Source organism: Scleropages formosus, chromosome 23 (assembly GCF_900964775.1).
Source record: "Scleropages formosus chromosome 23, fSclFor1.1, whole genome shotgun sequence".
NCBI classification, from domain to species: domain Eukaryota; kingdom Metazoa; phylum Chordata; class Actinopteri; order Osteoglossiformes; family Osteoglossidae; genus Scleropages; species Scleropages formosus.
Genome location: NC_041828.1, coordinates 16479419 through 16498002, shown reverse-complemented (window position 1 = coordinate 16498002; position 18584 = coordinate 16479419). Strand labels below are relative to the sequence as shown.

The window sequence follows — 18584 nt, the reverse complement described above, 5'->3', positions numbered from 1 at the left end:
CCACCTACATGTATAACTGTGATTTATTTGAAATTATGTTTTTAATGTTGTTGTTTCATGGCTTTACCACCCCTTGTGCATGTACAGTATACTGTATATGTATGGTTTATGCTCTCATAATTTAAACAAAAATAACTCAAACGGGTCTCTGTAGTTTTCTCCTCATATACATTAACGTTCCACATAATAAAATAATTAGTCTAAACTGCTGTTTGCTATAAATTGCTGAAAAGGTCCCAACAGAATGCAGCGGGAGAGAAAACAGTGTCATATTTGAAAGTTTTTGTTCGGAGTTTTGCATTTCGATACCTGCCAGCTATAAATATAATTTTTAAAACAACATAATCATACTTCAAAGCTCCACTTAAATTCGGGGGAAACCAAAGATTTGCATATTATTACTGTATTGTTCAAAGCCATTAGAATCCCTGCTTGAAGTTGCAGATTAGGCTCGGGGGTCTAATTTGCGTGTATCATAGGGCATCGCTGCGGTAACCTAAAGAGCGATGCATGCTATTAGGCTGAACCCCACAGATAAGATCATGCATAATTTAAACGTGTTTGTTGTCTGGAGGTACCGAGTGCTTTGCAGGCTTGTCGCAAAGCTAAGTGGGCCGGTGACAAGTGCAGCTGTCAATAACGGGCATGCCCCACCGCAGCGCGGGACACACTGTGTTCCGGAACAATGACCTGCGCAGAAGTGCAGTAGCTCGCTGCCGGGTGTGGTGCAGCATACCACGCGCGGCACGTCTCGGACTCCGCGTATAAAACGTGAGAAGGGCGGCGGATGAACTGCTTGGAATCACTAGCACTACGTGACTCTCTTGTGTCTTTTGCCTCTCCGTTACGACGCTTTCGGCCCTTTTCCGATGCAGTCAAAGTGAGCGCGGCTCTCCTTTCCAGGCCCTTCTGAGGGATTCTGAAGTAATAACACTGCAATGCATGCCATGAATGATTTGAGTGGCAGGCTTGCAGTGTTTACACTTTTTCCAGTTTTTTTAACACATTCAGTGTGCCATTATTTTATGCAGCTCGGGTGTTTTTCGGGAACCTTGCCCAGGGGTACAATTAAAAATTCCCCCTGAGAAGTGAGACTAACTAGCTTGTTCAGAGTTCAAGGCTCTACACCTTGCTCTCTGGTGCAGGTAGGCAGGGAGAGGCTGATGGGATCATGACCACCCACCCCCCCGGGAGGATTCGCCACCCGACCAGGCAGGTCAAGGCCGGGCGTCCTGTTCGTTCTGTCGCTGCAGAGAGCCGCTTCTCCCGTACGCCTCCAAGCACACCTCGGCGTGAACGTGCTGCGCCTGTATCCGTCTGTCAAAAAGCACTGTTGTGAGCGCTTCAGCCCATGTCCTCCAGCTGCGGTGACAGACTGCCGCGGCGTTCCCTGGGGACGATCCCAAGCCCTGTAGACTTGCGCTCGAGCATCCCATTAGCTCCCGGACAGCTCCTTCGCCGGACAGGCCTCTACAGCCTCGTCTGAGGGGCTGCAGTGCTGGCCGGCCAATTAAAGACTCGGCACAGGTACACGGCAGGAGCGCGGTGCCTATGTGGCCCGTTGGGTCGGAAGCGCCTTTGTAGAGGGCAGAGCCGCGTGTGCTGTGTCACGAGTTCGCCGGAGAGCTGCAGTCGAGGGTGTTGTTACATGTTACTGAATAAATGCATAACTGAAGTTCGCTTATATATTTGCGAGAGCAGCAAGTAGTTGCTAGAGCTGTTGCATTGTAACTGAAGCAGATTCGAATCCCGTCTCATGTTCCGAGTACCCTTGAGCAAGACACCCTGAATTGCTCCAGTAAAAATTACCCTGCTATATAAATGTAAATATACATCTCCAAAAGCAATTCCTAGGAAGGTGATTTGGAATCATGGATACTTGGATAAAGTTTTACGCAGCCACTCGTGTGATGAACATTGGTTCATATGGCGGAAAGAAATAAAGTGCACTTAAGAATCACGCGTCTACATCCAAGTCTCTCCTCCTTTCAATGTAATGCACACATTGTATTTTCTATGAGATGTACGTCGCTTTGGAGAAAAGCGTCCGCTAAATGAACAAATAAAAGCTATTTAAAAAAAAAAGCAGTCGTCTGATTATAGGGACAGTTATTATATTAGTTCTCCTGGTCTTCTGAGACTTGCCTGGAAGAGCTTCCTGGCATCCAAGCAGAATCATGTTTTCTGCCCATTTCCCTACATATCTACCTGTTTCCCTGTTGGTGCAGAAAACGAGCACCCCGGTACGGGACACTCCAGGTAAACTCCGGGTCGATCATTATAAGCTGATCTCTGGTGTTACTTTGCTCACCTTTGAGGTGGCTTTTCCAGTTCAAAATACACGCCAGGAAAGCAAATTCCCCTAATGAGACGGTGTTTGTGCGCTGATCTTCGCTCCTAGGTCTTCGCTCGTGAAGTCAGAGATGCGCTGTGTGTGTGCGGGTTTTCAATCTACCGGAGCGGTACATGAGTCGACAAAACAATGTATTTTTTGCTGTCGAAACTAATTTTGTGGTCGTTCCTTAGTTGCTGATGACAGGCCAAGCAGACCTTCACCGCCCAGTTAATATCCACCCGTGTGGGACTAGTACCGGCATGTCGTGCATAATGGGCCTCAGTTCACGTAAATAGTTAAGAGCTGCCACCTTTGCACGTGAAGGTCGCGGGTTCGAGTCCCACCTGCTGCTGCAGTGCCCTCGATCGAGGTACTTACCCTGAACTGATACAGTAAAAATGACCCTGCTGTGTAAATGAGCGAATTACTATAAGTAGCTTATCATTATGAGTATCTTTGGAGAAAAGCGTCAGATAAATGAAAAAAACGTGAGTGTAAGATGGGGATGGGAACGTTGCAGGGTAAACCCCTGTAAACTCGGAGTGACAGCTGGCACTAGTAGCGGAAAACGGATCTGCTCTCGGATGACTGGCTGACCTTGACGGCATCCGTTCCCCCCGTTGTTATCAAACTGCTCGCAGTCCCCGGTGTGTTTCGTCTGCCGCTCTGTTCGCGCGCAAAGAGCAGCTCTGATGTTTCGTCAACACTCGTCTCTCCCAAAGCGTGAGCCGTCGTCCTTTTAGCGTCCCTTCGTACACGACGGGCGCAGGATCTTTTCCATCCGCCCTTTCCACCGTATTCTGCGCAAAACATCTGTCCGGCAGCAAATTTGTAACAGATGTGACAAATATTAGATATGTATACAGGCTAGTGCTCGTATTCTCTCTAAGACCTTATGCCATTCACACTGTTATGGTTTTAAATTCTTTTTTTTTTCTCTCAATTATTTATAGCAGTTCTGCTTTTATATTTTGCAGGCCCCTCGGTGCATTCTTTATAGTTGCGTGCTCTTGCTCCCTAGCTTCACAAGGAAAATTACATTTACATGTGTTCGTTTAGCAGACGCTCTTCTCCAAAGCGACGTACATCTCGTAGAAAATACAACGTGTTCATTACATTAGGAGAGGGAGAGACTTGGACGCAGGCGTGTGATTTTAAAGCGCAGTTAGTTTGTCACTTTCCACCGTATGAACCAATTAGTGAAGGATAAATAATCAGAATGTGGTTAAAAAATTAAGCAAACTGACAAATTTAATATGCCGAAACCAGGGGAAAGTTATTTCCCCTCTTTCCACATTTAATGTTGGAGATGAGTACACACAACTATTGAAAGTAACGTAGAAATGTAGGAACGTAGATGCAGAGCTTCACACCAAAACGAAACAAGGCAAAAATGTTTATTTTCTGACGGCTGACGAGGGGAACCTTCCCAGGTACAGTTATTGCTGGAATAAATGTCTATAAACTTAGTACTCCCGCTGCTGCTTAAAACCAAGTTCCAGCGAAGAGCAACATGTGCGAGAGTTTCTCTCACGAAAGCTTATTTTGTTCAGCCCTCTGACGACGGGGCTACAATATTTCTTCCACCATGTTGTCCCGTCGCGAATCGACGGTTGCGAAACCGGAAGTGCCGCCATGCTTCGCCGCGAGCGCCTCGAGATCCCGACGCCGATTGTTCGTTCCCCTGCGCTCGCTTATCTTCGCGTGGCCATATGCGTCATTCATGTGGTGGCACAGAGTGACTCAGCAGATACTGCTGTATGTTGAAGCGCCACGACTGTAGATTTGAATGTGGCTGTTCTGCTTGTGCGTTTCCCCCCGCAGTTTAACGGTGTACAGTTTGTCTCGGCAATTCAGTTGGACATTCTGTGTGTGCGCGCGCGCGCGCTATGACGGAGTGGGGGTCTCTCCATCATGGTGGACAGCTGCTGCAGTGCAGCCTAGTGCTGTTTCCCCTCTCATTCATTCATTCATTCATTCATTCATACATTCATTCTCACTGTAGCTACTCACAACCCTAAAAGTACAAGCGGGTGGTGAAAATGGATGGCTTACTTTCTGAGGCCTTTATTAATGCCTGTCGTCCAGACTCGTCACGGCAAATTCCTGAAGGACTTGGTGTTCTTGGCTGATAAAGTGATTCTGATTTTGGCATTTTTGTTCCCTTCTCGAATGCACTCTTTGTTATTGTTCTCTGAGATGTGCGTCGCTTTGGAGAAAAAGCCTCTGCTAAATCAATACGTGTAAACGCGAAACGTACCCAAAAGTGAGCAGCTTGTTGTCGGACGGGAGAAAGCGTGTTTGGTTTGACCGCGAGAACCCAGCTGCTCATCAGATACAGAATGTACGCTTATCTGCTGTTGTACCTAAATAAGGCCCGTTGTTTTGTGCTCCAGTAATGACGTTCTCGATGGATCGGCCATACCCTGCGAAAGCCAGCTTCAAACGCTGCAAGAAGAGCCCTCACGTGGAACCCCCGAGGCAAGAGGAAGCGAGGCCGGCCAAAAAACACATGGCGACGCCACCTGGATGCAGAAGCCAAGAGGATGGGCCACACCTGGGGGAAAACTGGAAAAACTGGCCCAGGACAGAGATGCCTGGAGAGCCCTTGTTGACGGCCTGTGCCCCAAGAGGGGTAGTAGGCATAAGTAAGTAAGTAAGTGAGTAATGACATTCTGCTTCGTATACAGTTGAGTCTTAGTGGTAACACAAAAGTACATTTTTACTTTGGTGAAACTTACCCTGATTTTCGACTTCATTTAGTCCTGTTTGACAATTTTTTTTCTTGCCCTTTTGGGTATTAGGGAAATCAGGAAGGGGGGTGTGGTGGCACAGTGGGTTGGACCGGGTCCTGCTCTTCGGTGGGTTTGGGGTTCAAGTCCCCTTGGGGTGCCTTGCGATGGACTGGCATCCCGTCCTGGGTGTGACCCCTCCTCCTTTAGCCCTGTGCCCTGTGTTGCCAGGTTAGGGTCCGGCTTCCCGCGACCCCGTAGGGGACAAACGGTTTCAGATGATGGAAATCAGGAACCCATAGTATTAATGACAAAGCTTATTAGACTATTAATGTAATTCAAACTGGAAAGGCAATTCACTGTGTGGCACTGTGTGTACGGCTTTCATGGAGTTTATTAGTGATGCACCTGCACTTGTTATTAGGACTTAAGTAAGTAATTGCTGTAGACATGGGTCCAGAGATCCACCAAAACACCGCAAAACAAATAGCCACCAAAACCAGTTGTACATGCACATTTAGGCTGAGTCCTCATATAAGGATAGACACTAATTGCAAACAAAAAAATAATTGTATGCAACAGTGGTTGTTTTATAAGTTGGAGTTCTTACTGTCCAACATTCTCCCCTCCAGACATGTAAAACACTGACCACCAACACTGTGGTCGGGAGGCAAAAATGAGAAAGATGCCAACAAAGGAGTCACAGACAAACCAGACTTGTCGCAATAGCAGGCTAGCAGCTTTCAAACACACAATCACACCTAATTTTGGATTGTTGATGCTACGCAGGGTCTGCGGCATCGGAAGTCATTTACTGTCGGACTTCATTAACATTGCTGCAAATTCAAAACAAATTTACAACTGAACAACCTTCACTGTCCCACAGGGTGCTGGTTTCACGCTGAACAAGCGGTACTGAGTAAGAATTAATAATGGATAATAAACTTTGTTTAAATGAAATGGTGAGATTGGAAGACATGAGCATGTCCTCACTTCACCAGTGGACCAAAAGCCTTTGAAGAGCAGCATGCTGATCCTCCTCTGCTCCCTCAGCAGACGGACAAGAGTTGTGCAGCGATCCGTGAACAGGTAAACGGTGTATGGATGTGCATGTGTGTGTGTGTGTGTGTGTGTGTGTGTTAATACAACTTTACCAAAAATCTAAATTCCAAATTACTCTCAAGGTTTATTCTTTTATATTTGTTATGTGTAACATTATGACTTATTTTCATTTATATGATATTTGTTGTATGTATAATATTTAATTTATACATTACCAAAAATCCAAATTGCTATCAGTATTCCTTGCATACTTACAGCTATGATGTAGCCCGTATTGTTATTATAAATTCATTACCGTTCACCCGAATCCTTGAGGCGAAAAAATAAGCTGTGCCTCTGGGTAAGAGTGAACTTTCTAAAAGTTCTATTTACATGACTTCATTCGGTGTGTAGAGACGTGTAGATCAAGTTTACCTTTGATCTCGAGTGTTTTTGTGAATTCGTGAAAGTCCATGGACTGGAGGCTTTTCCAGTACCCGTGGCATGAAGGGCGAAACGTACCGCTTGGGTAGAGCCCGTTCGTCACCGGACAGGTAGATTGTCATGGCACATGACCAAAGGAGTCTGTGTGGTCGTCCACACTTTGTGCACGGTGTACATTCATAAATGTTGCGTTGTTGTTTGGTGCCGTCGAGTCGGTGGCGACTCTATGGATAGTTGTCCTGAAAAGCGTCCGGTCTTCCGCCAACCGGCTAAGACTTGGCACATCCGTGGCTGTGTTGATCACAGTTATAAATGACCGCATAGGAAATGGACCATCGTCCATCGTCCAAGTACTTCACCAAGAAGATCTGTTCTGTGTTATAAAGACATAAGGATTTAGTTTTAATAGACAACGTCCAAAATTTATGTCCATTTTCCACTCAGCCCTGTAAGAGGAACTCTCAACGCTAGTTTCAACGCTTTCCCTTCACTGAAGCGCCCCCAGCTCCTCAGAACCGGGCAGCATCAGCCCACATTCCTGTACAGAACTGTCCATCAAGTTCGTGCGTTCATAATACTTTTCTGACATTCGGTGTGGTGGCATGGTCATTCAATTCCAACTCAGTCTCTGTGGAGTTTGCATGTTCTGCCTGTGACTCTGTGAGTTTTCCCCCAGAGTCCAATGACACGTATTTAAGGCGAATTGGTGACTCTAAATTTCCCGTAGGGTGTGGCTGTGAGAGAACATCCGTGTATGTGTGTGGCAGCTCTGTGATGGACTGGCGTCCCTTCCAGGGTGTACCCTAAATCGTCCAGTGCCCTACGCTATAGTATATTGTGCGTATTGACAGTGCAGTGCAGCCTCTGGGGAGTCACCCGAAGCATTGTCTGGTGGGAATGAAAAGCCAAAGTGAAAAAGAGAACCTACAACCATTAATCATGAAAACCGAAGTGCTGAAGGACTCTTGATGAGGGGCAACAAAGGTGTATTTTTTTTGCCATTAACAAATGTATGCGGTGACTTTTTGGACAACAAATTAAAATGATCCCAATTTGAATGAATGTCAAAAAGGGTTTTCTTAAGAATTTTCCAGGAACTGATTGCACCAGTGCAATGAGGACAAGGGCTGTTATTTATTGCGCACATAAAGCACTACCTGGGCAAAGTGTTCCGCACCTGAAAAGCTGACTTCGAGATAGCAAAGCCTTTATCTCTGTCAAAGATTGCTGTGAAGTACAAAAATTCCCGACCTCATCAACAACAGGAGCTCCTTCTGGGGCCAGGAATTAAGCACTGGGGCGCATTTCGAGTAAGAGCCCCAAAAATCTGTCATTATGGCAAATTCTTCTGCTCGGTTGACTCACAAAGGGATTCCGAAAGTGTGAAAAGAAGGAAAAGAAAGATTTCTCAGCGCCTCTTTCCATAATCGTACATGTCTGGCTGCTCCTGGGGACGCCTGACGTTGGTGTCAAAACAAGCATGCTGCCAGACACAGGAAGGCGGTGTTGTGTAGGAGGATCTCACTGCGGAGCATGTGCCATGTCCCCTGATGCGACCAACACACACACACACACACACACACACACACACACACACACACACACACACACACAGGTAGTGCACCTGTGGTGTGTCTTGCATATTAAAGCGCTCAGCCGTGTAATCGTGGAATGGTCAGTTGGTGAAGATGCTCCCACTGTGGTGGTGCAGCAGCATCGTAGGGAGAGGATGCTGGCGCAGAGTAACCCTTGAACTCATGCAATTCACACTATGCCCTGAACGGCTGATAAATGAGGATGTTTTACCTGCAAATGTCCACAGTTGAGCGAGGTGACGCCTTCGCGTCCCTCCCCATATCGATTCCGCGTCATTGTCGCCGGAATGGCGAGCGACGGTTCTGCACACAGCTTTGCGTCTCTCCCCGCATACATCTCATTCACACACACATGCACACTGCTCGCACATGGGCCGCAAGCACACACACACCTTAATGATCCTGGTGATGTCAGATGATCTTTAAGCTGAGGAGCGTTTGCATGGCGTGGTCACGTAACATTCTCTTGGAAACCGGAGGATGACTTATTGTTCGGCGTAAAGGCCTGTGGTCATTAGCATCCTTTCATCGCGTTCTGCAGTTGCCAAGATACCGGATACTCGCTTGCATTACCGAAAGATCACAGATCGGTGTTTGCAGCGGTACAAATTTTTATAAATTTCTCTTCCTTCATTTTTAATATTAGTTCAGATACCAGTTTGACCCTGTTAGTCTTCAGATGAGCATAAAAGTGTAATGTTTAATATATGCTCATTAACAATTTCTTGGCTGACTATTCCAGTGTGGATAAGTTGTAAATGCTGCTTCAAAATGGGAACAAGGTTCTTAACATGGGGTCCGTGGATCCCTTGGGGGTCTCTGGATGAGCTTCGGGGCATCTGCTCAGGCTCGCTTTCAAAGTAACTAATGAAGTAAAAGTTAAAACGCAATTATTCCCACACTCTTACTGTTTATGAGAAAATACTATGTGAAGATCAGTTTTAGGGCAGTAAAGTAGGTGTAATATTTGGTTAGAAATGTCCTCACCTTCAGTCACATTCTTAAAGGGTTCCATTTTCTAGAAAACGTTAGGAACCTCTGGTTAGTACAATTACCTGCTGTACCTTATCTGTCAGGGTAGTTTTACTCTGGTCTGGGCGTGAATCTCTCTGCCTTCTCAAACAGCAGGTAAACCTAGGAAAACCCCAACAGTAAAACCTTCCTCTTTTCTAGGTGTTCGCAGAGTTTCTTTCCAGCATAATTGCACAATATTCTGCACCCCAGCACTCAGGTAACCGCTGAATTCTTTGCCTTCCATCTCACACCCCCGATAATTTGTTAACTCTCGGAGCGATGGGCTCTAATTCTCTCAGCTGCCCGCTCTGCCTGTGAGACCCAGCATCGATCAATCTGGTTTCCGCTCATTCCTTCGCAGTCCTGAAACGGCCGGGAAACGGTGCGATCGGGCCTTCCAAGGGTTCCTGTTTGAGGACCCGAAGCTGTCTGAAGAACACACCTCCGCTGAACTCGCTGCAGGTGAGCGCCGAGGACGGCTGATAAGCGTCAATCAGAGCCACCCGTTTTCATCCTCCTGGACGGGCTGAATAATTCATTTAAAGGCCTCCGGTCTCTGTAAACGTGATTGACGGAGGGGAGTCGGCTGCTGCGAGCACCAGGTCAGAGCTTCTGGGAGCTGCTTCATTGTCGCTTTCTGGTGCTGCCGGCCGGCTTTTAGCAGCTCTGTAAAACCTGATTCATCCTGTCTGCCTGTCTGTTTTAATGCACATTAGGAGGGACCTCAGAGTTTAGGCATCCCAGCATGTCATCAATTTTCTCAAACCCAAAAACACATTGAATTCTATTAGCTCCATTAGGGACACGATGAGCTCAGAATAGAGGGTTTGATGTATATTAATGCAATATGGATTTAAGATGTAAGGACGAGCTAAAAGGACTGAGTGCCAGCTTCTATTTCTGGATACCTTCTGATGCATAAATGCTTTCCGGTAGCAGTCATGAATAATCATGATTATGGTACAAATGATCCTTCATTTTTGACCAGTACTAGTAATAATAATAAACTGTAAACAATTATATAATACAGTAGTAAGTTAATATTTGGTGACAAATCCCCCACAGGCAGTAACGGCGTTGAACTAGGGAGGGGCGTACCGTAGCGGTTAGAGCTGCTGCCTTTGGACCCAAAGGTTGCAGGTTTGACTCTCACCGCTGGTTGTTGCACCCTTGAGCAAGGTACTTCTCTGAATTACTCCAGTAAAAATTACCCAGCTGTCTAAATGGCTAAAGAATTGTAGGTAGATTAACACTGTCAGTCCTTTTGGAGAAAAGAGTCAGATATATGAATGCATGTCAACAATGTCAAAACCATCTTTTCTCTGTATGAGAAATATTTTGCCTACTTCGGCTGAGGCCGTTTCCCTTTCTTGGGCGGGGGTTCACTTTGGTTTTTGGGCAGACGAAATGCATGTCCACTTGGGTAAAATTGATCAGTCTGCAGTACATCTTCTCCTTGCTACTCCAGTATCCTTGTTTGCCTTGCCAAGGTGTTTCGGATCATTTTCAGTCTCGCTGCCAGCCGATGCACCATCCAATTACTTTGAACTTGGATGAGGGTTTTTCTTTGTCCGGTGCCTTTTTTTTAATATCCATCCATTATTGATAACTTCTAATCCAGTCAGGCTCACGGTGAGGCGGAGCCAGGACGCACATTCGATGCCGTTTCTGTCGCGGGCGGTTCAGAACCCACCGAAACAACGTGCCTCCGCAGGACAGCCACGCAGAGCTTGTCCTGCACTTGAACCCGCAAACTCGGGACTGCGAGGGAGCAAGGTTACAGACTGAGCCACCTGGCGCAAAACACAGACTCGTGGAACGCTCTTTGTATTCGTAGAGGAAAACCGGCCGGCGAGATATGCGAAACATAGAAAAATATATCAATTAATAACAGGGTCTTTGTTTTTATATAGTACTGTAACGTTCGGAGCTCTTTATAACGGCATCGCCATATTTTTTGCCGCAGCATTATGCTTGGCTGGATTTTGCGTGCACGAGGCTTCGTGTCTGCAGTCCGCTGTAAGCGCCCGTGTGATCCCACAATCAATGGGTTTCACTTCTGAAGGCCTGTGGGAGTGAAGTCAGCCACCCATAGCTGGATGTGCGCCATTGCTAATGCCGGCTCTCCGTTATCCGCCTGGCAACCCTGACGCCGCTGACATCCGAGCTTAATTAGAAAACAGCTTAAAAGCGGCGAGGCTGTCCGCAGTGACGGGTGATGAGGAACCACCAAGCAGCTGGTTCAGCACACATGACACATGATAATATGCTTGTGTTCCAACTCCAGTCAGACAAGGAGTCCTGTGAAGCCCTATTTATAACCTTTGCTTATTCATGCTGGAGACAAAACTGGGCTTGTGACCTGAAAGGCCACCGGGAAGGGAACTGCATTTTTCGCTCACGTGGATGGGATTTTGGTTGTTCGGTGCACTAGAGCACTGCGCGCGGCTCTTATCGGGGTAAAACTGTAATCTGAATTACTCTGGATAAATGCATCGTCTTTGTGACTATTGATTAAAACAGAACAAAAGGAATTTTCTGTCCTTACTTATTTCACATTTATCACATCCCCACGGTGACCGTTATAATTCTGCACATTGAGCGCCAGACTGTGGGGCATTCGTAGGATGTTGTTCCAAGCGGCGCCTTGACGCGGCCGTCGCTTTGGAGTCAGGATCACGCCTGGCCATTTGGAACCGCTTTAGGTGGCGAACAGGAACCTCTCTCGGATGAGCAGGGACTCTACAAAGAAGCGGCTCCGCTTTCGGGACCTTTTTAAAACCCGTTTGGCCCGATTCGCCGCGCACGGCACGTTCTGCATCCGCATTTCCACAATACAACGGATAGAGCACAATCGCCACTGCTGTCTTGAAGGGGAGAAATAGCGAATCCTTTAATACAGCTCCATTTGACATTTGGCTGACCTGGCGAAATGTAATTTAAAAAAAAAAAAAAAAACAAGAAAATTCAGTCAGAGATCATCATAAGGAATTTGCATATAAAATGGTACGCACAGAATTCTGCTGCCCTCACAAGTGCGTCTTAATGCTTTCGCTCAAACATTAACATTTTCGCACAGTTGAAAGAGGAACCCGCTATTCCCCCGCTTCTGCAATTTGCCAGACTATGGCAGCATCATGTAAAATCTGTGCTTTTTCATGACCACATTAGCTGGAAGTACAGTATTACAATGACTCTCCAGTCAAACATGGAGTCAAACGCACTTTTCATCATCAAAGGTCATCTAGGTATCCAGATAGCGGAGACCGGTAGTGTTTTCTGGTACTTTCCCAGTTAAATAATCGCAACAAATTTGTTTTAAATTTACTCTGCATGATGACATAGTCACGCTGTTTGGGTTTTGAGAATCATAATAAAAACTCTTTGATGTTGATTTAATATGTACATGGATAGCATGTGCTCTGAATATTATGAATAAAACTCTTTAATTACATGGTTAAAATGATTACTGCAATTCTTTTTTAATTTGTTACGAAAGCATAATCGAGTTCACGTGCGACATGCTTTGGTTGGAGTTGGAAGCTTAAAATAGGCTTTTTTTTTTTTTTTTTTTATATCCCATCAGGTGTGTTATAACCTAACGTTCTCAAGCCTTGTTGTGTCACTGGGAGCTTCCAAGGGCACATTCAAAGGCTCAAAGCGCCCGATTGAAAACCCCAGGTCACACAGAGAGCAATGACCTTCAGACAGTCCAGGTGACAGGGACGGATCAGTGCTGAGGGGCATCCAGACATCAATGGACTCCAGCAGGTGATGATGGGGGGCTTTAGAGGGGTGGATAATGGGGGTGGGGGTCACTAATAGCCACTGACTACATCCCCCGTCTCCTGGACTGGATGCAGTGAGGCTTTCGCAACGATCTGCGCTCAAAGTGTTTCATCATGTACACGTATAAGCTTTCTCTGCAAAACAAATGCTGCTATTGTGAAAATCTGACCTTGTGACCGCATGCAGTTTGACTTGTCCTGTGCATCTCAGTTGTCTCGTGGCTGTGCGTCCTCTCACGCGCATCTCTTAGAAATCATATGCTCAGCCTGTGTAGGGTTTACATGTTCTCCATGTGTCTGTGTAGCCTTCCTCCAGGTGCTCTGGTTTCCTCCCACAGTCCAAAAACTTGTGAACTGGTGACTCTAAATTGCTTGTGTGTGTCTGCATGTACCTTAAGATGGACTGGCATCCTGGAGCACATTTATTTCCCCCTTTTTAAATGAGTAGCACTTTAAACTTTTTTTAAAATGAGAATTCGCTCTATGAGCAGATTTTCAGAAGCAAATTATGCTCCCTATGGGCCAGAAGCCTGTCCGTCTTTGTCCTGTCCATCTGCACCGTTACTGTTATGTAGCAATATTTCAGTATGTCAAGTATTTTATTCCTTTCCATATTAGATTTAAATGCCCATAGACCTTAAGCCTGGACAACTGCTGCATGTTTTAATGATTTGTCTGCAGCAAAATTTAATTGCTGATCAATAGTGTCGACTGCTGGAGGAGGCGCCATTTCCACGTGGCCTTTTTAAAATCCGTACCTAGGAGCAAACTGGGCCACCTGCGTGTGTATCCGTGCCCACTGCCTGGCACTTGTGTGTATTCATTACCTTTCATTGCCTTTCTGTCAAAGTCTCCGACAATAACTTCTGTTGCCAACGAGTGTTTTCGCTCTAGCAATACCCCAGTAATATTACTGACTCTTTGTGTGCTGGATCGTTATTAGCCCACCGAAGCAAACATACATCCCAAAGCAGCACCCGTGAGAACATTGCATTTGAAAGATGAACTTTTGCAAACACTGGAGCTGAAAGCCGTCCGAATAAATCCAGATTAATTCAACCTACATGTAACAATTCCATCTTCTCAATGCATGCAGCCATCATGGGCGTTAAAATTTGCTTATACTATAGTTATGTCAGGGGGGCGCAGTGAGTTTTGACCACTGCCTGTTGTGTGGCGGGTCAGAGGTTCGAGTCCTGCTTGGGGTGCCTTGTGATGGACTGGCGTCCCGTCCTGGGTGTGTCCCCTCCCCCTCCGGCCTTACGCCTTATGTTGCCGGGTTAAGCTCCGGTTCTCTGCGACCCCTCTCAGCACAAATAGTTTCAGACAGTGTGTGTGTAGTTATGTCACGTGTCGTTGGATGAAAATACTTTTTGGAGATTATATGTTTCCTGAAAAAGAAACCCTGCAAAGGTACCGCAGCGCAAAAGTGACGAGATTTCAATTTGAATCGGGCACCAAGCTGAGTATGAAAGACAGGGACCTGTCTAACGTTTAGTCGGGGACATACGGGACCCCTGATTCTCCTAGAAATTGGAATGAAATGAAAAATGGGATTAAAATGATCCGACTTTGAGGAAACACAGAGCTGTGAGGTGTAAAGGTACCGCAAACCAATGTGTTTCCATTATGGCCTGGCATTCTGGAGCTGTTTCTCCTTGTTGCTGCAATGGGGAAAATTACCCTCTTTCTTCTGTAACTGTGATTCTTGGGCAATAAAATGATTCTTGACAGTCTCAGCTTTGTGTGTCCGGAGCCAATTTTTTTTTTTGTGTGGCATGCAAGACGGTACACCTGATATTAATACGGGAGTCATTTTACCAACTGTTCACTCAGCAGCTGCAGTTCTAGAAGAACATGTTGTGCTGCTCACTCTGTTTTCACGTGTTGTACCCCTCAAAAACAGACCAGTCCAAAGGCGCAGCAGAGGAAGTGCTGCTTTGAATGAACCGCTGAGATTCAAACTCCCAAACTGTTTCGGGCCTCTGTGTTCAGAGGAGGGATTATAGGGAAGTTGTTCCAGTATGTTCCAGGGCTCCTTTCTGCCACGAGGGAAGAGCCAGTGGGCAGGCGTGGAGGAGCTGGGGAGAAGGGCTGCTGCTGGTTTAGCTGTGGGGAAGACTTAACGAAATAATCCCAGAAAATGCTATTCCCTTTTTTACGTTGCGGTGTAAGAGCACGGCTTCCTCAGCCACTCCTCTCGTCCTCACATCCTTCCAACACAAAGAGGTCAAAGTTCTTGCATGTACGTGTCGGGGAGGGTCTGAAGAGGATCCCAGCAGAAGGTTCTGGCTGAAGTTTCCCTCTGGTTTGTGAAGGAGGAGAATCAGTCGAGGCTGAAAGCAGGCACACGTTTGCTGTCAGGGTGGACGGCGAACAGGAGCGCGTCCACGTCGGGGAGCCGGAAGGGGCCGGAAAGAGCCCCACTCTTCTCCGAGTGATGTCTTGCGAGGACCTGGGCCTCCTTTCACACCCCGGCCTCGTCTGATGCCTGAGGAATAGAAGCCAAAGCTGTTGCCTTGACAACTGATCCCTGGATTTTTGGGGGCGTAAGGAAAGTGTTGTTCCGAGGATCCAACGGGATCAGACCTGTGTGAGTTTGAATTTGCTGTTTAATGGCCCAGGGAGTCAATTTATAACAATATTCAGCATAGTCAAGTGGAGCGGCAGCCAACTGGACGGCATTGTTGAGGGCTGTATTTTTACTCAGCGACTGAAGCAGATTACAGGAAATCGCGTTAACTGTTGCGCTCTCGGGCTTTTCGGCCACATAGTCGCTTACGAGAGCCTGGCCAGAGAGAGCGCCTTTTTTGTTAGACAGCGTTGTGTTTTTATTTCTCCTCCACTGGCAGCGGCGTCGTCCTTGCCGTTCCCATCTTCACCATCATTGCCTTCGACATAAGGGGGTGCAGTGGCGCAGTGGGTTGGACCGGGTCCTGCTCTCCGATGGGTCTGGGGTTCGAGTCCCGCTTGGGGTGCCTTGCGACGGACTGGCGTCCCGTCCTGGGTGTGTCCCCTCCCCCTCCGGCCTTATGCCCTGTGTTGCTGGGAAGGCTCCGGCTCCCCGCGACCCCCTATGGGACAAGCGGTTCAGAAAATGTGTGTGTGTGTGTGTGTGTGCCATCATTGCCATCCTGTCCAGTCACGCATTTTCCTTAAGGATAATAAACGCTTGTCTGAATTTTCATCTTTCTTTTCACGTATCTCGCTCTCTCCCTGCCCCCTTCATGGGGCCTGCAGCCCAGAGCTGTTTCGTCAGCCTCCTGCAGAGTGCGCCGTCTTGCACTGTACGCCCCAGAGTGCTGCGCGCAGTGCCTGTGTGAGCGGGGCCTGTGCACATGTACCCGGGCCTGGCGCTACAGATAACGCGGGCGGCCGTGGGGAGCGGAAGCCGCCCTGCCAGGCGTGCGCCATCCCACAGATGCTCTGCCATCCTGCCAACTTCCCCCCCGACACCTACGAGGCCACCCCATCGTGCACCGCTCTCCTCTGTCCAATTGTCACATGGTGAACTCGACTGATTAGTTTGCATCTCCTCTGTCCCGTGTCCTCTCGTCAACTCTGGAAAGTGTCTTTGGCAGGAGGGCATCTTTCACACCAGCTGCCCGTCCTGCGAGCAGCCCGGAAAGTGCTTTGGCCCCTCTTTTGCTCTCGGCAAATTTCATCTGCTCTAATTGCTTATCGGACCCTTTATCGCGAGCTCTTCTGTTTGTTTGTGGGACTTGAACTGAGCTCCACCAGGAGCCCAGATCTGTTTGCGCAAGGCCGCCTACCAGCAAACTTTTTTTTGGTGTACTGTTTGCTGCAAACACTGCACCGATGCTCTCCAAACCTTGTTTATAGGCATCTGTCATCTTTAGGTCATTTTGCTGTTTCGAGGTATGATTAACGTGTGGATGCGTTTATGTTGGCTGGGTCGACGCTCTCCGAGCCTCACTCATGCGGATCTGTGGACTCGAAGTGACCCTCGGGTGCTTCCTCCCTTCACACGATGTAGGCCTTCCCTACATCAGTGGAAACCGCTCCCGGAGGGTTCCGTGAAAACACCTTACTCCCCGTGCAGTACATTTTCCCCTCTACCTGATGTTTTTCTCTAAAGCAAGTTTCAAATATTAAGCTATTTCCACTCATTTGTCCATGTGTACGGCTGGGTAGTTTTTACCAGAGTAATTCAGAACATGTACCTCGATCAAGAGTGTCAACTGGAGGTGGGATTCGAACACGTGACCTTCTCAGGTAGCAGCGCTGCTCCCTACGCCACACCCCGGTGATCCGGGCCCTGAGAAGGAAGGTGTTCTGCTACAGTGGGTGAATGACGTCAAAAGGACTTGAGCAAGGAAGTCTGTTCTTACCACACTCGTTCTGGGAGTTACCCTTATGTTTTACCTTGATCAATGGGTAAAAACTATAAAAGCCAAAGCAAACACTGAGAAAGACTCAGCTTTTGAATGATATGTGTATGGTGTATAAGTATGAGTGCTGCTGTAATTCCCTCTCCCCCCAGTGTCAGGTGCACTGGTGCCCATGGGAATCTGTAATCAGATGGAGTCCATTAAAAATTTAGGACCAGGTGTGCTTGGGTTTCAGGCCTGCTGGCTCTACTGTGTGACCCCCTGCGGTGCAGTTGTACAGGATGAGTCCCCATTACCTGGAGCTTTTTCCATCCTTTACTTTTGGGACAGCGACACGGAAGTCTGGTTGTGTTTTCCCTCCATCGGGAAAGAGGAAGGGCGGCTCCACGTGTACTCTACCTCCTGACCTCCTTGTTTTCATCCCCTGCTCCACCCTCCTTTGTACCCTTGAGGTCAAACCCCCCCCCCAGTGCTTTAATAACCCTGGTCGCCTTCACTTCTTTTCCTCGCTACCAAGGCTGTCATTGTCGGAATGCTTCTTCAGCTTTATAGAAAGTGAGAACAGTTTTCTATCCTTCAGAAAACTGGCTCTGCAAAAAACTCATTTTCTGGTCAGAATAACTGGTTTTCTAACACCGGTGTGATTTTTATTTATGTATTCGCTAGCAAAACCTGCTAGGGGTTTAATGCAAAGCATTAGTCATAATGAATTACAAAACCAATTATAGTTCATTATGGGGCAAAGTTTATTAGAATTTCTGAAAAGTGTTTTTTAGTTGAGGATTTTGTCCAAGGTGTCTTGCCTGGTACACCCTGGATGCGGCGTAGTATGTTGACCTCATTTAAATGAGTCAAAAGCACCTCCGTTTATTGGCTTTAGAAATGATCCATATGATCCAGGGTAAAACCACGGCTGTACCGAAATAAATTCTATATTAAGGAGGAAAGTGTGCCAGTAGGGGAAAGAAAAATGTTTCGGCAATTTTGGATCTTGAATGCGCCACGGAGCTGCGCTGCTCATTTTGGTTATGCGATAATATGCCGGTTCCATTGTGGTGGCATCAAGCTGGGTCTGCATTTTGTTACTGCAAATCTGATCTCCTGATCTGACAACCCCACACGGAGGGGCCTTGTTTCTTGCTCACTTTAACAGTTATAGATACTACCTTTAAAAAAACAAGAAATTTGGAAGTGACAAGAAGTGGGATGTCACTGCGCTTTTGGAATGCTCTTACTTTTCACTTCCGTTTGTAGTTACCCAACAGAAGTTTCTATTTTCTGCC

General features: G+C 47.0%; 1 long non-coding RNA gene across 1 annotated transcript; it reads left to right on the top strand.

Moving 5' to 3' along the window:
* The first annotated feature begins 5987 nt into the window (after positions 1-5987).
* Positions 5988-9616, top strand: LOC108919284 (uncharacterized). The gene is made up of 3 exons (XR_001964905.1): positions 5988-6156; positions 9321-9378; positions 9523-9616. It is a non-coding gene; the product is annotated as an uncharacterized LOC108919284 (long non-coding RNA).
* The last annotated feature ends 8968 nt before the right edge of the window (positions 9617-18584 follow it).